This window comes from Pinus tabuliformis, chromosome 5_2 (assembly GCF_031772625.1).
Source record: "Pinus tabuliformis cultivar Carrire ecotype Pingquan chromosome 5_2, CPIR1, whole genome shotgun sequence".
NCBI classification, from domain to species: domain Eukaryota; kingdom Viridiplantae; phylum Streptophyta; class Pinopsida; order Pinales; family Pinaceae; genus Pinus; species Pinus tabuliformis.
The window spans coordinates 1,042,421,494-1,042,445,971 of record NC_142306.1 but is presented as its reverse complement, the minus strand read 5'-3'; positions in this window follow the sequence as shown (position 1 = coordinate 1,042,445,971).

The window sequence follows — 24,478 nt, the reverse complement described above, 5'->3', positions numbered from 1 at the left end:
TTGTATCAAAATCCCATTTGGTCTTCAAATTCCATGCCTACTATTGGTCTATTTATTCCAAACACAACCTCTCAAATTTATGTACAAACTATTGTTACATCAGTTCCTATTCAACCTACGATCCCATCACAACCTGTACTGTCATTTCAACCATCTATTCCAGTACAACTGACTATTTCAGGTCAGGTTTCAGTCAGTTCTTCCACCCCTCCATCAAGTGGACAAAATGTGCCACCACCTAGGGGGAAATATCTGAACATTCCTCTTGTGTCAGGTGAAACCCATGTGAGTGGATTACAATCTCACATGGTTGGGGTTAATCAACCTTATTCTAGTGGTATTCCTAACCCTGTTGGTTCATTTGGGTCAGGTAATGTACAATATCAACAACCTTATATGGCTCAGATTCCACTCCAATAGGCTTATGTCTCGTATGGTTCGCAAACCCTGGTCAATCCATATTACATTCCACAATAAGGTGTCTATGTCCTGCCTGGTCAATCCGTTATTCCTGGTGGATATGGTCATATTCAATTCAGATTTTTACCAATGCCCAAAAGATATATCCCAAGGAACTGTCCAAAAACCATTGCAACAACAAGGGCAACCGTCACAGCAGCAAGGGAAACATTTGCAACTGCATGGGAAACCTTTGCAGCATTATTAGCATCCTTTGCAACAACAAACTCAGTTCGTTCAACAGCCTACTCAACCTTTGTATCCACAAGGCCAACCTTTGCAGCAGCAAGGTCAACCTTTATAGCAGCGAAGTCAGCCTTTGCAACAACAAGGTCAACCTTTGCAGTAGCAAGCTCAATATGTATATCAACAAGGTCAACCCTTGCAAACACAAGGTCAACCCCTGCAGCAGCAGGGTCAATCTCTTTAGGTCCAGGGTCAACAGGTCCAACAACCTTACAACCCATATGCCGCATATAATGCTTATCAACGACCTATGGTAGGTCAATATCAAACCTACCCTGGACAAAATCCACCTTATGGTCAAGGTACCTTTCATTGGGGGCAAAATCAAGTTCCCTATGGTCAAAATCCTCCGTTGTGGGGGCAAAATCCTTACCAGCAAGGTTGGAACCCATAGTTTGGGCCTCCTCAAAGGCCCTACATGCCATTCAATCCGCAATTTCCATTTTTGGCTACGTTGGAATTGCCTGATGTCTCGAGGCTCACAAATGATAATATTCTTCATTCACCTTACTGGCCTCTGGTTCCAACTAAAATTCCAAGCGATTGCCCTAAATTCGAAGGAAAACCTAAAGAGGACCCACAAGCCCATGTGATGACTTATCACTTATGGTGCTCTTCAAATTCTTATGTTGACGATTCTATCCGTCTTCGCCTCTTTCAGAGAACCTTAACAAGTGTTGCGCAAAATGGTATGTTGAGTTACCTCGAGGTACCTATGCCGACTTTAAATCTTTAGCTATGGATTTCCTCACCCACTTCTAGTTGCCAGTTTGTTATGAAACTGGCACTCATTTGCTAACATATCTTAAGAAGGATACCACAATAGACATTTCCGATCATATCCATGAATGGAGACATAGTCGTCACCTTGTCAAATTCAAGATTCCTGATGAGTTGTTGATCGAATGGTTCACAAAATAATTCGTAAACAATATTGCTAAAGATATAGAGATGGGTGACTGTGTTATCGAGGACCAAGCTATTTCTCATGCCCAGTATCTAGAATTAGTCTATTCCCAATTTGGCATGTTATATGAGATGTTGCCTGATGCTCCAAGACCATCTTCGGATCCAACAACTTCAAAGTCTCCTAATGTACCACCTATTGATGGTATAATTGGATCAGTTTCCCAGACCTCTACTAAGACTTCTTCGAAGAAAAAGTATGTTTCAGATACTGGTTCCAACCATCCTTCGGAAAATTCGTTAAATCCTGGTAAAACCTCTAAGGTTCATGTTGTTTAGTCTACCGCAATAGATAAAACCTCAAAATGTAGGAAAAAGGGTAAAGGTAAGGCTGAAACTGACACCCCAAAACATGATCCACCCAAATCATCTGCTGATGATGCTTCCAAGTGAAAGCTGAAATATCCTTGTCTCATCTGTGAGGAAGACCATTATAGCAAGGATTTTCCTTGACATGTTGAAGGTAACCGTTTATTGAAAGGGACTCCAGCTGTTTTGAAAGAACAATTTCCATCTCAGCAGACGCAGTTGGTAGAAAAACTGCAATCCTCTGCCTCCTCTGGTTCCTAGGTTTTCATGATGCAAGGTTCATTGCCTATTTTGATCGCTACTCAAATAAAGGATTATCAAACCCCACAAAAGAAGATGGTAGAGAAAGAAGTCTCTGATATACCTTCTCCCTCCACTCCATCCAATTCTGGTTCGCTCCATATTGAGTATCCTAACAATGAATCTATAATCGACCCCCTCCCAAAGGTGTGCTTTGGAAATCATCTTATAATCTGAATGCTAGAACTGCACACCATTATAATATTGTTGAAGATTTAGCTCAAGCTCCTTCGGTGATGTCTGCTTTGGAAGTTCTCCAAACATGTCCAATGAAATGGAAATCATTGTTGTCTACTATAGGTGCCATTGATCCTGCCGATTCGAGTTTAATTACCTTTGATCTTGAAAACCATGTTCCTCTTCTTCCTCATCAAAGTGTTTTTCTGATTCAAGTTATCATTAGAGGAAAGACAATCCATCGGACTATTATTAATGAAGGTGCTTCCACCTACATCATGCCTGTTCATGTTAGAGGGCCATTAGCTCTCCTCCTCTCAATCAATCCATAAACACTTTGGAGGCCTTTGATGGCAGAGACTCTCATCTATATGGTATTCTCACAAACTTGCCTATCACGTTGGAAGGAAATACCATTGATCTAGAAGTGGAAGTTGTAGATGCGAATCTCAATTACAACCTTCTTCTCGGGCGAAGTTGGACCCACGCTATGTTTTGTGTGGTTTCTTCTTTGTTCTGGGTGCTTTGTTTTCCTCACAAAGGAAAATTTGTCACCGTCGACCAACTATATTTTTTCTCTTCTGGTACATCGAACGACAATGTCCCATATGTGGAAAATACCAAAATTCCTTATGAGAGTGTGGGGGAAGTTCTTTTCAAAGACTCTGTTTTAATGGATACTTTTTCTCTCCCACCTCTAAATATCACTTCGATCAATATGATCTCTATTTCTACATATCCTTGGATTATTCCTACTCCAGATCAAATTGATTCATTTGGTGATTCTATGTCGTTAAGTCCATTAAAACAAGATTATCAGGAAATTGTCTTGGCTTCAACAGATGCTTCAGAAAGTCATGCTATTTTTAGTATGAACTTGGATACTTATGTGTCATCTCCTTGGCTTGGTTCATGGGATTCTCCAGATCCTTTGAACGATACATTCCCCACTGACGAGAGTATCATTGAGGTTATGTCTCTAGACGAAATTCCTTGGAACAATCTCCATCATCGTTCTTCATTTCTTCCCAGCCTCCATGAGATGCCTTCGTGTCTTGAGGCTTTCGTTTCTCATAACCCAACACATCAACTTCAAACACTTTTTTTGGTGCACGAAGTCCTGTTTGAGGGTAATATGGGAAACATTACTGCAACCTTGCTTGTTGACATTTCAGTTCACCCTGAAATCATCAAAATATTTCAACTAGGGGCACCTTTTCCTCGGCATGGGATTAACTTTTTCCTACCTCCTCTCATGATATTTTTTCACCAAGTGTCTACCATTTTCCCGTTATCGCAATGGGGTTTTCATCCTATGACTCGTAACCCTCACTTTCCTGGGGGGCATGGGGGCATATCCTTTTATGAATTCTAATCTATTATTTGGCCGAATCGATGCTTACACGTCATGTCAACGGTAAAACTTTGGTTTTATTCTCTGTTGATTGATTACCCGAGTCCGAAAATGGACTCATCTAAACTTTTTACACATGGTCATCCGTGTAAATATTATTTTTTGTACATTAGTGTGTGAATTAATTGGTGTGCGCTTTTTGATTTTTGGTATGTTTTTTTGCTTTGCAGACATGTGTTTCTCTTCTTACCTCGTGTTCCACTCAGTTTTCATATGTCATCAAGTCATTCTGTCGGTTTTGTTGATGGTGCTTGTCGTAGCACACTGAATTTATCTTCCGCAGCTTGGGAACTTTTTGCCCTTGATGGCGAGTTGATTGACTTACAAGGTATATGCCTCGGTCAAACAACTAACAATATTTCTGAATACAGTGCAATCATTAAACTATTGTCAGAAGTAGTTTCTCTTGGCATTAGAGATTTAGTTGTCAAGTTAGATTCACAACTCATTGTGTTACAGTTAAACAATCATTATTCGGTAAGAAATCCACAGATATTGTGTATGTATCTACATGTTCAATTACTAGAAAGAAATTTTGATTTTATCACATATCAACATATTCCACGCAATTTGAATACATTAACAGATGCATTAGAAAACTATGTTCTTGATAGACATTTGTGTAATTTATAAAACCAATCACATCATCATGATACATGGACACATAAGTAGAAAATAAAACATGCATATATATATATATATATATATATATATATATATATATATATATATATATATATATATATATGTATGTATGTATGTATGTATGTATGTATGTATGTATGTATGTATGTATGTATGTATGTATGTATTGTATCTATCAGAGTGTTATCATCAAAATCTCAAAAATAAAGTGTTCCGAGACACTTGGATTTCAACAACCTACAAAATGTGTAAAAGCAAATAGAAAGGCTATCAACCTGCACGATGCTCATGGTAGCACGAGACTGCTCTGATCACTCGGCCTAACAACCGACGCAGTCTCGCTAACACTCCTACGATGTGCCTCTTCCATCGTAGTGGCACCTCATCTATGGTGGCATACTCTGGTATCCCCTAGGTAATCACGTCCAGGTTGCACTCCATCTCTACCAAGGGGTCTGCCCCTTCCTCATAATCAACACCTACTATCTGATGGGTTGCTCGCTGTGCTATTGGTGACATGCCAGGTGGTCTTTCTAGTCCAACGTCTGCACATTTATCACAAGTTAAATCTCAATTACACTTTTACAGAAAAATCATAAAACTTGAAAAGATCCAAAAACAAGTTTTACCTGTGTCAGTCCATTGTTCTCCCGGTGGCAGAGGTAGATCCGGATCCCATCTATAATCTGTGCTAGCATAAGCATAATTATCCACAACAAGTAACTGGTGATATAGCCAACCAAAAAATTGTGGAGGGAAAAGCATCTGTTGGCCCCTTCCTCATCAGTGAATGAACTCGCTCCACCACACTAACCTCGGATCCTGGGGCGTAGGATCTGGTACCTCTGCACAATGATTCCAAAACAAGGGCACCAACTATAGGAAGAAAGTAACCAGTATTGAACTAAAACCAAATTGTTTTAGGTTCCCTCATTTACCCTTGGTCAGTTGTCTATTCATATTGTCCAGTAGTCCTCCACACCAGTGGAACACTGTAGGAGTCAGAAAATCTACTGCATATCGGAATTGTGAGTATGAGGTTTCGTGAAGAGCTTGCATGCTAGATACGTGAATTATGGTGAAAAAAATCGTTCTCAGGGGATGATTAGTGATTGTTGCTATTTTCACTTTCCCGCATGTGGTCATCTCAGAACATGGGTAATGTCTCCTGACTAGACTAATAGTACTCTCACCTCCTGGATGAGATCCAAAAATCTGGACTCTCTCTCCCCTCCTAAACAATCCCGTGATGAAATAAATGTTTGTTTATTCTAGCACTAGCTCCTGGTCTTTGATTATGAAGATTTCATGATCAACGTCCCATAAGCTGATCAAATAAAGCAACAACTCCATTTTAGCTCTTAGTCATGTAGTTTTGAAGAACCTAAGAAATTCACAGTTCCTCAGAGCATTGATACATTTGGGATCTTGGGCTGCCTAATGGTCTTCTACCTCATGGCCCTATTATTTCCATTATAGCACCATGGTGGTAGAAATCTCCTGCAAAACATCATTAAACACAATTTAGAACCTTTTTCATGGATCAAAAATGAGAATTTTTTCTTTAAAGATGGTTTTTCCTTCAAAAAATTCAATCTAGGAACCATCACGCTTGTTTTTATTAATAGAAAAATACCATCACTAGGGCCTTTTGGCTCGGGGGTGATCATCGTGGGTTCGATGAGAAAACCTGCAATGATTGCCCATACAATTTAAAAAAAAAACCTCCTACTGACAAGCAAAAATTGAATGAAAAAACATAAAAATACAATGAATTGCAAGAGTACATGCAGAGCTCTTACCTACTGAAGACGGTTCAAGGAATTATGCACTAGATCTCCTGCACTGGTCATTTTAAAATTGAGCAAAATAGGGAAAAAATGCACTCTCAAAACTTATTTTGGTGAAATGGTAAAAATGTTTTTACTTATGAGCTATTTATAATTTTTGAGTTCATTTTTTTGCCAATATTTTATTATTATTTATTGAGATCAGTGATGGTTGGTTTTCCTTGTGCAGTTATAGGTACTTTCTGGTGAACATGTGATTATTATTGACTAATTCAAGATGATTTTTTGTTTTATCTCTTTTTCGGACTCATTAAAAATAAACAAAAAAGGAACCCCCCTAGAGTCATGTTTAAGCTCTTTTCTGACTCTCGAAACATGAAAAGATCGTTGAGTACTTGCCATTTCGAACTTGTTAAATTAAATGAATTGAGGTCGTCTCAGTATAAGTTTACCCCTTTTTTGGGCTGAGATTGACTGTTTATGAAAAAGGTACACCTTGGTCAACATGGTCAAGAGGTTCTCTCAAATATTGATTTCTACCTTTTCGGGTTCAAGGGACAAATTAAGAAAAAGGAACATGATGGATTTTTCTTTTTGGTCTCTTTTTCAAACTCTCTAAATGTGAAAAATATACCGAGTTATTCTTACATTGGACTCGTTAAATTTTTACGACGAAAGACTCGTCACCATGATGAGACCGAGTTTCTCCTTCCTAGGACTCGTAAAACTTATTAGGATGGATTCATTTATGACAAGCATATGCTATCCCCTTCAAGCTTGTGATAAAAATAATTGGGGTACTCGCTAGAAATAGTGGGGAAAATGAAAATGAAACATCCTTTGTATAGGCAACATGTCACTCTTGAACATGACACTCTTCTACTTTCGTGTTGGGTTTGGGATATCCTCACTCAATCACTTGTCCTGCCAGGTTTGGGTAATCCATTTTTGCCTCTCATCTGACTATTCCATTTTGTCATCATGACCTTTAGTCCTATGTTGAGTCAAATTCTTCCACACTCTGGAGTTGTGTCGCCAATGTTCAAGAGAAGTCCTATCTGTAGTCTATTACCTATACATTGTTTGACCTTTTTTTACAATCTTGGATCTTATTCATTTCATTCCACTTTATTCCTTGTTTCATGTCGATGATGGGGGATTCATCATGGCCCTCCTTTGACAGGTCACTTCCTGTCGACTTTAGCTCATTATCCAAGAAGGTGACTTAGAGACTCCCTTTTATTACCTTAGAGCTTGCATGCCTTAATGGCGAGTTCTTCACATCCAACAACAGGTTTTCACCATTGGCCTTCGATCTGGTGATTCCACCAGTGTTCGACTTCAGATTCATTTTCACATTCACAGATTGTACTGTCGTACATTGAGAGCCATTATCATTATTGGTGGTTTCTCTCGTGCGTGTTAATGGTTCATGTCATTGGCCAGTAATCAGGTGGTTTTCTAGCATGTTCAACTTCGACACATTCATTCACATGCTAGAATTCGTAGTTTTATCAGGTTGGGATGGAGCGCAAGAGCCCGAGTCTTATCTGATATGACTCAAGTTGCATGGAGTTATGTGGTATCCATGATTGTACACATGTTTCTGCTATACGGATGGGTGTGACCATACCGTGGGACTTTTCATTTATGATGATCCTTCTATATCGGGTGGTTGCATCCATACCTTGGATCTTAGATTTATAGATGATCCTTCTCATTTGGATGCTTGCACCCATGCCATGGATCTTTTCATATAGTCCTTATCATCCAAATGGCTACATCCATACTGTGGATTCATGTTTTGATATCAGATATGTATATGTATATGCATCCTTGATTTGCAGGTCTCTTGACAATGTTTGTCCTCATCCTTGAGAAAGCTCATAAAGCATCTCAACCATCACTCCCCATTCTTCCTTCATGCTTTAGGGGTCATTTGTTACACAGTATTTTGTTACAATTCTTGCACTTCCCTGTGACATACCCCGAAGTGCTCGAAACATGACCATTATGCAGTGTATTCTTTCATATATGTAACTCAAATCCTCCCTAATACATTGACTGGAAAATTCCTTGAGCTTCCCCTGAAGGAAATAGCTCTTAAACCCTAGTTTGAGAATCATCGCTCTTATGAGACTAAAAACCATGATGGTTGCCTATTGTATTATACTCGACCCACGATGGCATCACTCTGTTTACTTGTTAACCCACAATGATCCAAAAAAGGAAGTTTTCCCAAAGAGGATGAGAAGCTTCGTGATCTAGAAGCTTCCATAGTGGCGAGGTGGAGGTTGTTTGGCGTAGATGAGGTTGAGTTCTCCCAACTTGGCCCCTTGGCCTCATCCCTATGAGCTACCTCCTTGAGATGAGGGCCTATTCCTATCTTTTGACAGATCCTAACTCCCTTTCCCAGCCTATATATTCATCCTCTCCCATTCCCAATTGGTTGGTCTATGTCAGTTTGCACCCTTATGCTAAGATTGTGCCTATATGCTACTCATTTGGCTTGGAGAATAAGTGCTTAGAGAGCTTAGCTTGGACTTGGATATTCATTCAAGGAGAGCCTATTGACATCAAGGCTTGGTTGTATGCTTCCTCTTTTATTCTATTAATATACAACTGCTGGTTCATTTTCCATTGATGTGTATGCTTATGTATCATCTATCTTAACATTCCTTGATCAGTTAAGTAGGTTTCTTTTGCATATGCTATTTGTATTTGCATGCCTTGTTGTGTCTTGTATTGTATCTCTGAGATGATAATGGTCAGCTATCATGCCAGGGCATCTAAGATGTTTGTTTTGGGGGTTTTGTTTTAATTTGGAGAACCATTGTATGAAACATATTTAAAATAGTGATGCCTAACCTTTTGAATAGTATGAATATTTAAATAGAGGGTTGATATTAAAATTCACACAATGATATAGCTTGTATGGTGGTGAGCAGAAATAGAGAGATGATATGACTATCACAGTCTTCAAATTGAAAATTAAATAATCAAAAGTAAGAAAACCTTTAAACTATGTTCAGAAGGTTTAACAAAATATGCTTAAGCTTACAAAAGATACTGATGATTTTACGATTTAGAGGGAGTTAATTAAACAAACAGTTTATATGATTCATTCTCTTTATATATGATCACTTCAAAAGCTTATATGAATAAATTGAAACACAATTACTCCTACCTGGTTATCTTTGTAAAACATAAGAATATGAAGAAAACACTGTGAAATAAAACAAGAAAAAATTATAGTAAAAACGAAACTGTATGAATCAAAATTTAGAATCCTTTGCTTTTGTATTAATGATTCAGAAAATTCAAGTACATTTAATGTTTAGAAATGCTTCTTCAAGGGTGAAACCCTTAATAACTCATAAAATAGAGTTATTTATACAATCTTAGAACTGAGAAATCTTAAACTATTTTACAAAAATAGATAAATACAAAATCAGGAATATAAAGTGATAGTTGATCTGTCACTATTTTGGTGTTGATATGTCGATGAATATTTTTGGAAAAACTGAGAACTATTGAGCTAGTGATGACTGTTGCTGGAAACCCTGAGAATTGTTGAGCCAGTGATAACTGTTCCTGAAAATAATGAATGTTGTTTGATCACCATTTTAGTCAAGTAAATCAGTTAATTCTTCCCAACGTTTCCTATCTGGGATGGATAACTTATTTACCCTTCTATAAACTTCATCCATCTCTGTATATTTAGTAAAAGTGGGTTTTACTGGAAATATATGTCTGATTTCATTCAGAATGAAAAAGGAATCTCTGAGTGCATTCAACACAACCCTTGGTGTTGTTGCACATCTTATGTTTGAAACTGAAGTTGCATTGGTGCCTACCTCTGTAAGCTTTCGAACATAACCTTCAATAGGAATTAATTTGTCATTTATCTCAAAAATAGAGGGAAAACCCTTGTTGGTCAAGGGTTCTAACCTGCTGAAAAATCATTGAACTGTGGTATTCACACTGCTACATTTTTCCTCCAACAAAAGGATGAGGTTTTTCTTGGTAATGATATTCTTTACTTCCAGTATAGTTGTTGTCCTGTCATTTATACCTAATTCTTCAAGCTCATAGTTGTCTTTAGAATTCAAGAACTTGATTATTTTAGAAGCAATTTCTGGCATGTCCTCAAGCTCTTTAGAAATAGTTTCAACAGCTTCCTGAGCTTTCTCCAACAGGTCTTTTTGATCAAAGATTATCTTGATATAGGGCTAGATATCCTTGATTGATTCAGTAATTTCTTCCCATAGAATCTCCTTTACCAAACCTAGTTTGTTTCCAAGGTAAGATTCTTTGATTTCCTTATGCAAAACTTCAATTTGACTTTTTGTCCTCTGCAACTTGGTTGCATGTGAACTGTCTGCAAATGCCTTCATATGTTTTAATTCCTTCAGTTCATCCTACAACTTCTTAATTTCAACTGTCTGAATGGACATATTCTGAACAACTTTTGCAAGTTGTTCAACTCCTTCTGCTGTACCTGTAGTTGGTGCTGTGCCTAAAGTAGAAACTCTAGTTATAGAGACTGCTAAAAGAGGAACTACATCCATTGGAATTTGAGTCCTCTTCATAGCTTCCTCTTTCTCTTTGACCAATTTTTCCATTTTCTCCTCCATCTGTTTTATTTGCAAATTTTGTTCCATTATGAGCTTCATCATGTCAGATTTCCGAGTCTCAGTTTCTTTAATCTCCTTGGTCATTGGATCCTTAGAAGATGGCAGTTTGAGTTGCTTCCTTAATGCTGATAGCTCAATATTTTTCTTCTTGATAAGTTCTTCTACTGAATTTATGTTTGAGGGATCATATCCCATCTTCAGCACCAAATCTTCCAAAGATTTGATCTTGGTGTCCTGTGCTAGTGAGGAAACTTTTTCCAACTTGAGCTATGACTATGTATTGTCCAGGGTGACCTGCAACTTTCAAAAACTCATGGCAGTATGAGTTAAAGTGGAAGAAATCATCTGTCCAGTCTATTTGTGTAGAAATTCCCACTGTAGATCAACAGATTATGCAATATACTAAAACACAATACTTGATCTACTTCTACAACCAATTTAGCGGAAGCTTAATCAAACATGAGCAACATCAATAAGAACACATATAACTGATATGGAGAAATCAATAACACATAACACAGAAGATATAACCAGGGGAAAGCCTTGGCCTAAAACCCCAACTCTATACTATCATACAACTGGAAATATAGCCAGTATTACAAAAAGAATCAGCTCAAAAGCTATCTTGCTCTCTTTGCAATACCTTTGCTACTCATAGACAGTCAAAGGCCTCTCTCAAACCTCTTGATCTAACCTTCAAGCCTCCTATTTCTTTGCACAATTTTCCTTGTGGTCCAGCACAACCACTTGTGTGAATTGGCCTCTTCACACACTCACTAACCTCTTATCCAACTACACAATCTTGAAGGAGATAAATCCTTCTCCATGGATGAGCTTCCTTTATAGGAAAAAAATCATCCAACTGATAGTATAATGTCCCTTATTTGATCTCAACTGGGTCTTTGTATGAACTAACATGCATGAGTTATTCATGAGAGAATCTTCAGTTATCTGAAGTGCAGCAATTATATGCAAGCATGCATTAACTAATTGAACTCACATTAATTTAAACAAACTGTTTAAATCGATCTAACTGGACTTGACTCAGTTAATTGAGCCAACTAATTACAACTCAAATTAGAACTCATCCTTATCTCTTTAATTGATGGATAAATTCCTCAATTAATAGAGAAACTGTTGCATGTCCTCACATAGACTTCATGTTCGATTTTTCACAACTAATTAACTCATGGTGAATTAATTAATTTATTTTCAAACAGATGTTAAGTTCAAATTCGAATTTTACTTCCTATTTTTAGTCCAGGGACTGACTAAAATAGGAATCCATCCTGAACTGCTAAAAATAGAATGCTATTTTTAGCACTTCCATTTTTCATTCGCTATTGCTCAATACAACACTGGTACTAAAATTGCTATTTATAGCAGTGTTATTTTTAGCATTTCTTGTTGCCATTTTCAACACTCCCTCTCAACAAGAAAGGCATTCGACTCGAACTCGATCCTGTACCTCTGGAATGTTCTGCATGCAACACTTCTACCAAGTGTGGTTGCTTCAGCAAGTCTCGGAACAAGAAAACTCCCCACTAACCTCTCTGTTGGGCTAGAAACGTACTTTGATGCTAAAGCTCTACCTGCTGCTGACAAGTGCTCCCTCTCTAACCTCTGAGCTGCTGCAACACTCCATGCATCTCGCACCATTGCACACCTCTCTGTGCCATCCTGCACTGGTGCAACACTCATGTGCCTCTCGCATTGTTGCAGCTTGCTAGCTCTAAACAATCCTGGGGCTCCTGCACTGTAGCTCTCTCTGCCACTCCATCCGCATCTGTCTCTACCCAATCAGTCAGTCCTACTACTCCTCATTGGGGCTCCTGTAGAAAATTCGAATCAAAGAGGTTGGGTACCTCAAGGATCCTGCCCCTCCTCCTTGGGACGATCACTCCACATCGCCCCACCTCCTACCTGGAGGTATGGCTGCATGTGATACCTCTACCCACCTGGCTCGAAGTTTCCCCCTTTTGGAGGTCTTTGCATGAGTAGATGTCTCTACTTGAGCTCCTCTTAGCTTCTCTAGTTATGGCTGCTCCACAACCTCCTGAAGTTGCTTCACCAATTGTGGCTCCTCCACAATCATTTGAGACTTCTTCTGGCGCTTCGTGTTGAGAGGTAATGTACTCTCCCTCTCAACCACCAATTCTCCATCAGTTGCCTTGCTCCTCAAGGCTTTGCATGCATCTTGAACCTCAAGAGCATACAGGTTCTTGACCCATGAACCAATCTGCTTCACCTATCTAGTGATGATGTGTCCAAGGAAAACCTTTCCCTTACTGAAGACTACATTATAGCCTCTGTCTTCCAGCATCGCGATCGACACCAAGTTTCTCTTTAGTCCTGGTACATACTTGACATCGGTCAAGGTAAGGCGAGCTCCATGCTCCCTCTGAAAAATAGCCATGCCTACACTTGAGACACTATACTTTTCATCATTGCCCATCGCTATGAGTATCTGGAGATCTTTCTCCTTCAAAGTACTGAACAAAATCTTGTCGTCGGTCATGAGGAAAGAAGTTCCATTGTCAAGAAACCAACCACTTCCCACCATGGATGAAACCATGCACGCAAACAGTGTGAAATCCAACTCGAACTGTGAGGCCAGTGCCTCACCTTCTGATCCTTCCACGGATCCCTTCTTGGATTTCCTAAGTGTACAATTTGTAGCAAATGGCCCACCTCATGACAATGAAAGCATCGCACTTTCGATTTGTCAAACTCCTTCCCACCATGGGAAGAACTGGATTCAAAATGAGAAACCTTCTCCTTCCCCTTCTTTGCCTTACTCGCTAAGGCACAATTTTCTTCATTCTCCATGGATGAAGAACCATCTCTGATGCTTCTTCTTATCTCCTCCTGCATTAGATCCGACCAAAGTCATTCCCAATCTGGTAGTTTCTCTCTTCCATTAACCAAGTCCTAGTAGCTATGCCAGCTCTTAGGAAGACCGAGGAGTGAAAGACTCACCATATCATCATCAGCTGTCGCGATCCCTACCCTTCCAAGCTCATCCCTGCATGCGGTGAGCTTGTTTAGATATGACATTGTGTCACCCTTTTCACACTTGATCTTCTGAAGCTTGTCTTTTAGTGCTAGCTTCCTCTGATCACTGCTATTCTGATATAGATCTTTCAATGTTTTCCACAATTAAAATGGTGTCTCCTTCCCACGGAGACTCGAGACTATGTGATCTCGAATTCCCTTCAGAAGGATTCTCCTTGCTCTAGGCACACATTTCTCCCATTCAGCCAATTCAGCGGCACCAGTCGGCTTGAGGACTTCTTGATCAATGAAGTCCTTTAGACCGTTATCCTCTAGTACTGCTTCCATGTGATCCTTCCAGGCTATATAATTCAAACTGCCATAAAGGGCATATTCAAGTCTTAAACCATTGAATGCCATAGGTGAAATAGAGATGTGATAAGAACTCGATTTCTATATTCAGGAATCACAAACTTCAAACTTCTCCCTTCTTGTATACTGTTCTTCCTTGATCACCTTTGCTCTGATACCATGTAGAAATTCCCACTATAGATCAACAGATTATGCAATATACTAAAACACAATACTTGATCTACTTCTGCAACCAGTTTAGCGGAAGCTTAATTGAACATGAGCAACATCAATAAGAACACATATAACTGATATGGAGAAATCAATCACACATAACACAGAAGATATAACGAGGGGGAAGCCTCAGCCTAAAACCCCAACTCTATATTATCATACAAGTGGAAATATAGCCAGTATTACAAAAAGAATCAACTCAAAAGCTATCCCGCTCTCTCTGCAATACCTCTGCTACTCATAGACAGTCAAAGGCCTCCCTCAAACCTCTTGATTTGCCCTCGAAGCGTCCTATTTCTTTGCTGAATTTTCCTTGGGGTCCAGTGCAGCCACTTGTGTGAATTGGCCTCTTCACACACTCACTAACCTCTGATCCAACTACGCAATCCTGAAGGAGATAAATCCTTCTCCATAGATGAGCTTCCTTTATAGGAAAAAAATCATCCAACTGATAGTACATTGTCCCTTCTTTCATCTCAACTGGGTCTCTGTCTGAACTGATAGGCATGAGTTATTCATGAGAGAATCTTCAGTTATCTGACGTGCAACAGTTATATGCAAGCATGCATTAACTAACTGAACTCACATTAATTTAAACAAACTGTTTAAATCAATCTAACTAGACTTGAATCAGTTATCTGAGCCAACTAATTACAACTCAAATTAGAACTCACCCTTATCTCTTTAACTAATGGATAAATTCCTCAATTAATAGAGAAACTGTTGCATGTCCTCACATAGACTTTATGTTTGATTTTTCACAACTAATTAACTCATGGTGAATTAATTAATTTATTTTCAAACAGCTGTTAAGTTCAAATTCGAATTTTACTTCCTATTTTTAGTGCAGGGACTGACTAAAATAGGAATCCATCCTGACCTACTAAAAATAGAATGCTATTTTTAGCACTTCCATTTTTCATTCCCTGTTGCTCAATCCAGCACTGGTACCCAAACTGCTATTTATAGCAGTGTTATTTTTAGCACTTCTATTTTTAGCATTTCTTGTTGCCATTTTCAACAATTTGTGCATCTCAGTTTGTTCAATTGGATGTACATCTTTTACATTAAACTCAAATAAGGATTGTTTGTGATAATAAGTAGGAGTCCTGGGCTGTGGAATTAGAGCTTACAGGAAAGCCATCTGCATCTTTCCCTTCTCAGAGGCAAAGACTGAAAGAAGTCTGGCTTGAGATCTGGAGGAATGTTCCTAGAATTGGGTATATGTGTTCAATTTCAATTCTTCATTCTTCTTTTTAATCTCACTGAAATCATGAAAGATGTCCTCCTCCTTGTCCTTTTGAATGCTTCCACTGGTCTGAAGTACCTATTGTTCCTGAGAAGTAGTGGAATGAGTTGGGGACTGGGTAAACTGTCCACCAGACTGTGTATAAAGAAAAGTCTCTCTAAGTCCATCAAATGTTGTTTTCTGAGACTCATTTGTTGCACCAACAATCACAGAGATCCTATATATCTTCTTTCTATACACAATCCTAAAGCCCTTGATTGATGCTTCAGTTGTAGGGGATTATTGTTCTTCCCTTCCTCATTTAGCTGTCTTTTCCTGTGCAAGTGGAGTTTGTACATTTGAAGTAGAAATTGCCTTCTCTTAAGCTTCTTGAAGGGTGTTCTCTTTCCATTCCAACTGATTTTTGTACTGCTCTATTTCAAGTCTAGTTGTGTGGTGATATGCAGTAAACTTATTTTCAACCCTGAGTTTAGAAATTACTCCCATTGGGTCATAAGACCAAGTGAAACTGAGACCAAACTTCATTTCCTTTAATAACCTGTCCGCTTCTTCTCCTGCTGCTCTAGTGTTGCAGATGAATGGATTGACCTGAGCTTTTAGCTTGAATTGTGATTTCTTCTTTACAACCACAAAGTGTACTTCATCTGCATTCAACCTCTACCTAATATATTCCAATGCAAAGATTCTGATGGGGAGGTACTTGAGAAGTTTGTAGGGTGGAAGCTCACAGCCATAAACCCTGATTTCTGTATAGGTTTGGTAAAGATAGCAATCTCCTATTGTGGCTTGATCAACTAGCTACAACACTTTCACAATTTCATCACTAATTCTTGGTACTGGAGTGCTGCTCATAAGACTAATAGTTGGATGAATAAACAATTCTATGAACTGTTTATATGTAAATTCTTCTTTCTCCTTCATTCCCATTGAAGTTCAAAAGATCACTGATTGCTGGTTTCCTTCCTCATCTAGCTTCTATAAGGTGAATGGAAATTTGTCTCCCTGAAAATATATAAAAGGTATACAAGTACTGAAGCAGACTTGAATACTTCTTCAGTGTTAAACTAGACAGATTGCTCATGTATGGCTTCAGCTAGGAATTGGCTAAAGTTATAGAGAATAGTGGGTTTTGAATCACCAGAAAAGATTGATAAGAAACCTAGGATGGCTTCATTAACATATTGATCAGAATTGTAACCACGCAGGTAGGACAAAATAGTGGTGATTTTCTTGGTTCTGTCAGGGAACATGGATGAATCATAAGGAGGGTTTCTTTTAGGAAGAGTACTATCTATAGCTAGGCAAATTTCAAGACTCTTAGATCTTTTAGTAAAATCTAGCTTTTGATAAGCTTCTATGAGGCTTTCATGAGAAAAAGGATGGGATGGTGCAATAGTTGGGGCTTGCAACATCTTTTCAATGGACTCAGCATTGATGAAACATAGGATTTATCTTGTGGGTGAAATGATTGCTCTTTGAGTGGGATCATAGGATTCATGGCATTTCCTGAAAAATTCAGGTGCTCTGTGTATCTGAGGGAAAATGTAGTGGGGAAGGTGGGAGTCCCAAAGTCCTATTTCATCTGTCTAATCAATTAATTGATCCTCCATCCAGCAGTAAATTTCATATAAATCAAATTGAGAGGAAGACTCAATGATTTTACAATCTCTGTCGACCAAGGGAGTATGATGGAAGTCAACTTGTGGATGAATAAGAGGATTTGGGATTTTTGCAATTTCTTTTCCCTTAGGAGGCATCTTGTTAAGTGAATTATAGGTTGAAAGTGACAGAAATGGAAGAAATCAGTCTGAAACACAATGATAACAGAAAAACAGTATAACTGAAAGTAGATAGGTGGACCTGGATGTCGGCTTGGTTCTGAACAGAATGATGAATTCGGTTGAATGATGAGTTTGTCGTTTAGGTTGTAAGCATGAAATATCCAGTGATGAATTGAGTTTCAGAATTATACAGTGTAATGGTTTTCATGAAGGAACAGGGCTTATAATGAACAAAAATGGAGCGGGGTTGTTTAATGAATGGCTAAATCCTCATTAATTATCCAAAGGGATTGATAAATGGGTCTATGGGGCATAAATTTGTGGGAGTTGCGAATTAAATGAATAACAGATAGGTGACAGCTGATTGGATGGAGGAAGTGACATGGAGCGGACATGGACAGTGACGTTGGAGCGGCGGTAAACGGTCAAATGTAAACCGCATTTGGGAGCAACTTCAGGTGGTAAGTTGTTTCAGGATTTTAAGTCCCGAAAGACTAGAATGAGGGAAAAGTAGTTTAAGAGGGTGGTTTCCAAAACTGTCCACTTTGGAACCACCCCCCTGACGATAAAGTTCCAACGGCAAATGAGGGCCGAGGAGCGATGTGGACCATCGGATCTTGGGGGAGTGTGCGGGAAGTAAGGGAAGATGAAATGGATTTAACAACATCAGGCGGAAAGTGATGGTGAGGTCAATATTTATGGAAAATGTGACAATTGTGGGTTATGGGCGAATAAATGGATGAATGAAGTTAAGATATTTACAAAATAACATTGGTTCTTAGAATTTATGGTTAATTAAAACCCATCACCGTATGCACACATTTCCAATGTTACAACTTAGGATAAAATCCTTTCATGCTCCATTATATCTCATATGTCTACCTACCCTTTACTCTCCTAACATTTTCACTTATTTCTCCTAGTGCATTTAGATTAGCAACTCAATATTTCCTTTTAATGACTAATCTACTTCTATCCCTTATTTCCTCCATTGGCTCGGATTAAACTATTGAGCCAATTTTATTTGCAACCTATTGACAAATAATTTAAATAAAATCCAATTATGATTAAACTATACAATTTGATTGTATAAACTGTGTGGCATTTAAACAATCTGCTCACAACTTTTATTTGCAAAACTAAACTGGACTAAGAGTAGTGGCATTTGGATTTGCAACACTTTCAGAATTTATCATTTTTCTTTTATTTCTAGCCTAACATTTTATTTTTGCCTTCATTTTTTAGGGCATCTATTCTAACATTTTATTTGATATGGACTTATTTATCAAATATTCCTAACATTTTTTTAATTAATATTCTTTTTGTCCATATCCTAACTTAACATTTTTTTAAATATATTTTCATTTTTTGACTAATTGATACTAACTTACCAAAAACAAAAAATGCTACAACATTGGCTCCAACTGGGGACTGCTTTCTCCAGTAGAATGTAGAGAACCTGTAGATCCATGTGCTTTCTCCTTGGGCTATGGAGTCTTTGCTGTGAAAACTCACGCTGACAGTTTGAAAAATAAAATAAACCGGACTTTTTACAATGGTAGTAATGAAATCTACTTCAACTTCTTAGTACTGAATATAATGTTTGAGAAACCTTCCATTAACATGATAAGTGGAATACAGTCCCTCAAGATTTTGTAGCACAAAAGTATTCTTTCCCTTTACTTCAGCAATAGCTAAAGGTCCAAACCATAGGTTGTCAAGCTTGCCATGTTATCCCTTATCTTCTCTTATGGAATCCCATCTTAGAACTAGATCACCCTCCTTGAAGTCCCTTTCCCTTGCTCTTCTATCAAACAGGCTCTTCATTTTATTATGATATTTTTTCAATTTGTATTGAACTTCATCTATGTTTTCATTTAGTTCAATAACCTGATTTATTCTCCTTGAAAAATCATCAGGTTCATCTGTTGAATCCTGCAGGAATTTTAAAACAGGGAAGGCCAAGTTGGTAGGGAAGAATGCATCTTTCCGATAGAATAACTGAAAAGGATATTTTCCAATAGATCTCTTTGGAGTAATTTTGTTTTCCCATACTGCATAAATTAGATGAGAGTCCCAACTCTTTTTATGATCTGGTAAAGCCTTTTGATTACCTTTATCAGACTTTTATTTGATGATTCTTCAAGACCATTACCTTGATGATAATATGGAGTTGAATGATGTAACATAATCTGATATTTCTGGCAAAACTCAATCATTTTAACACTGGAAAATGTTGTGGAATTGTCAGTAACAATCTGGGTTGGGTAACCAAATCTAGACAAAATATTTTCTTCAATGAATTTGATTACTACTGAATCACTACTGTTGCAGTGAGAATCCATCTATGATGATTGCTTGAAGTGGGATGAATTTCTCCAATAAAATCTAGTCCCCATTGGAGAAAAGGTGTTGAGACTATTGTTGAGATTAGTGGAAGAGTTGCTAGTTTTTTCTTACCAGCAAACATCTGACAAGGGAAACAACTTCTGACCTTTGCTCCTACTTGTAAGAGCAATGTGGGCCAATAAAATCCTGCCCTTAATATCTTATATGTTGTTGCTCTCCAAGCATAATGTCTCCACAAAATCCTGTATGAAATTGATCAATGATTCCTTCAGTTTCTGATTCGGTTAAACATAATAACAATATATTTAGTGGGTCATTCCAGTATAGATTTTCATTTATGATATAGTATTTGACTGCTTTCGATTTGAGAGCTTTACATTGACTTTTGGAAAATGATGCTGGACATTCAAAATGGATCAAGAAATTTACAATATCTTGATACCAATTTGAAAAAAGAAATTTCTCATCAATGTGTAGAGAAATGGTCTGATCTGAAGGTAAAGGTTCTTATGGATTCTTTTCTTCAGGATGGTTAAGAGGTTCTTGTGGATTCTCCTCATTCAAATTTTGGGAAGGCTCTTGGGGAATCTCCCCTTGTATTTCCAAAACAGAGTTGATGCCCAGCACTTTACAGTTGGATTCAGCTAGAAGCTTAGCTAATCCTTGACCCTTAACTAGCTTTGTGGTTTTGATAGTTAGATCAAACTCCAGTATTTGAGTGATCCATCTACCTCTCTTCCCATCTGTGTCTAGTTGTGTTAAAACAATTTTTACAGCACTGTTAGGAACATAAGCAGTAATAGGTGAATGTAGGACATACATCCTGAATGATTTCAGAGCTTGTATAAGGGCATAGGCTTGCTTCTCAATTATGTCATACTTAAGCTCGACATCTCTCATAACCTTATTGAAAAAGGTTATAGGTTGGTCATGGGAATCTTCATTCTTTTGTAATAAAACAAAAGCAAGGGTTGTTTCAGAGGCAAAGGAAAATACACTGAATGGCTTGGTATAATCAGGACTAGCCAAGGTTGGGTTTCAGAGATAGCCTTCTTGATTTGGTCAAATGCATACTTGGAAGAGATAGTCCATTTAGCTTCATGATATTTTCAGAGCATATAAGTTATGTCTTTCACAATTTCAGCATAATTCGGGATGAACCTCCTTAAAAATTAATCTTTCCTAGAAAAGCTTGGATCTCCTTCTTATTTCTAGGTAATGACAATGTTTTTATTGCAGAAACATGTTTGGGATCAATCACCACTCCTTTTTGAGACTATGTGGCTGAACAACTTTCCTTCTTTGATAGCAAACAAAGACTTTTTAGGATTGAGGGATATTTTGAATTTCCTACACTTGTCAAAAACCTTCATCAAGTGCTTTAGATGTTTCTGATCAGAATTATAAAAAACAGTTATGTCATCAAGATAAATGACTACAAATTTATTTACCTGTCCCACAAAAGCTATGTCCATATCTCTTTGAAAACTTGCTCCACCATTGGACAAGCCAAAGGGCATTCTAGAGTACATAAATGTACCCTAGGGTGTAGTAAAATATGTCTTCTCTCTGTCTGCTGGATCAACATTTATCTGATTGTAACCTGAAAAGCCATCAAGCATGGAAAGTCTTTGTGCTCTTGAAACCATCTGAAATAACTGATCCATTTTGGGTAAAGGGTAATTATCTTTTAATGATGCTTTATTCAAATTCCTAAAGTCCACACAAAGTCTGATTTCCCCATTATTCTTTCTAATAAAAACTAAATTAGCAACCTAATTAGAGTATCTAAGAGGGAGAATAATTTGGGCATCTAGCATTTTCTTAATTTCCTTTTCTACAGTTGGTAGAAGTGCTAGATTAATCCTCCTAAGTTTCTATTGACAAGGTTTTGCTTCTGGTTTTAAAGGAATCTTATGTTGTATCAGTGATGTATCATAAGTTTTTAGATCAGCATAGGTCCATGCAAAAACATCCTTGTATTTTTCAAATAACTTAAGGTATTGAGCTTTAATTCTGGGATCTAAGGATGCACAGATTTTGAGGCTCCTAATGTCATCATTTGTTCCAATGTTTACTTCCTCTATGTCATCTTGTGGAGAGATTGATTGTGGGTTTCTGAGGACATCATTTTGATCAAACAATTTCTCTAAAGGAATGAGACCTTTGGGAATAAAATTGTTAGACAACTGAATGATATCATGATTAGCAATTTTTGAGTTGAAATCTGAATTATCATTTTCATTTGAATTTTCAATTGTTTCTGTTCTATTTTCATCAATTTGTAGAACTGAAAATTCATCTATAACCTGTAGAAAAGATTTTAACTGTTCATCATCTTCGAATATCTACCAATATTTTAGGTTATCTGGGATGGATGGCCTGTATTTGACTTGTATTTCATACAACACATTAGTTTGATCAGGGATTTTAAATGAACTAGCAGAAACAGCTAAGGAATCTGCACGAATATTCTAATCCCTTGGGATATAAGTCAAATTAAAAGCATTGAAGAAATTTTCAACTGAATCCCAAACCTCATTTTGATAAGATCTAAGCCTAGGATGTTTTGTTTGGCAAATATTTCTAACTTGTTTAACAATGAGCTCTGAATCAGTAAAAACACTCAAGTTTTGTACTTTTAAGCTCTTAGCTAACTGCAGTCCTAAAATGAAAGCCTCATATTCAACGCTACATTATTAGTAACTTCAAAATCAAGTTTGCATGGTTCTGTAATGTTTTCTTTTTCAGGTGAGATTAATACTACTCCAGCTCATGCTCCATTGTTTGTATAAGAACCATCAAAGAATAGATTCCAGACACCAGTCTAATTTGGTATAGGTCTTTCACTTACATCTTCAATTTTTTCTTGAGTTTCATGTATTTGGTTTGAAGAAAGTTGGAAACAACCAAAATCTTGATCAATTTCATAAATGGGATGGTTCCTTGGTTGATCTGTTTTGCAAACAGTGTGCACAAATCTCACCTCTCTATACAACCTTAATTTCTCTCCCCCATAAACTGGAATAGTGGCATAAGGCATGTCCATCTGAAGAGTTCCCCCTAATTTGGCACAGTAAGACCTTGAAAGGAGCATTCTAAATTTGGGAGGGATATATGTGACAACTATATCTAACACTACACTTTTTATTTGGATTTGGGTGAGAGTGACTACTAAATCCTTAATCAATCCTAGACAAGGCACCCTTTTGGAATCAAAGGTGTAGAAATCATGATAGGATCTACTTATGTCGAGATATAAATGATCCATGATAGTTTTTGGCATGAGATTATGTGATGCTCCAGAATCTAGCATACAAGTGTATAACATAGAATCATTTGTTTTAAGAGTCGCATAGAAATGGGGTACTATTTCATCTACCATATCTAAGCTAGGACCAAAGACAACTGCTGGTTTTTCATCTTGAAGACTAATGACATCACTTTCGGCATCAATCGAGGTGTTTTGTATCCATTTGGAGACTTGATTTTTATATCCAGAGTTTTTGCAAAGTTCTGAAAGTGGTATAGGGATTTTAATTCTTTCTAACTCCTTTTCAACATTAAATGTAGTTAAAAGAGTTTTTTCAATTTGAGTAGTGTTAGTTGACTGATTTAATGGTTGAATAATAGTTGTTTGAGTTTCAACAACTTTGGTATGAGGTTCAATTGTTGGAGGTTCCTTAGGGGATCTTCCAGGACCAGGTCTAGGCCTAAGATCATATCTTTTGTTTAGTTCTGCAATTAGGAATTCAGAGAAACCATGGTATTTGGAAGCCTGTGAGGAGTCTTGATCTTGTTGAACCTGCTTTTATTGTGAGAGAGGAATAATTGAAGTGTGACCAAAAGAGGTATCCATATTATTAATATATTCAGTGGTAGTCATAGTATTGTCATTAGCTGTTGATCATCTATCAGTAAAGGAGTTGGAACCTGTTGATCATTACTAGGCCTTTGAAGAATTTGTAATTGTGGATTTCTTTCGTATTGACCTTGATTTTGATTTTGGGGTCAAGTGACTGTTTGTTGAATTGTTCTAGGTTGAGTCTCAATCTTGGAAATTCTATTAGATAGATTTTTAAGAAGTGAAGTTATCTAATCTATTTTAGTCTTCAATTTTAGTCTTAGAGGAAATAGAGGCCTCTTGACTTGATTTAAGTTTTCTTTGGGCTTTTTCCTTTTTTAGCTTTTAAAGTGGCTGAGGCAGACCTATTTGCTTCCACCTCTATAGCATCAGTTTGCATGTCTTCAAGAGTTCTTGAAGTCCTTTTTTTAACATCACATCAAAATCATGTTCAAAAGATTTCGAAAACCTATATTTAGCTGCTGCTACAGGTGGTTTGCAATCAAGGGGCATCTTATGATAAAGTTTGTTGAACCTTTTGATAAAATCAGAAACAAGTTCACCAAAGTTTCTTTTAAGTTCTTCAAACTCAGTTAAAAAGTAAAGAGCATCTTTTTTCACCCCCCATTGATTTTTTAATATATTTGTTAATTCTTCCCAGTTTCTAATGGAATTTGGAGGTAACTGCCTAAACCAAGTCCTCACATTTCCCTCAAGAGACTGAACAAACAAC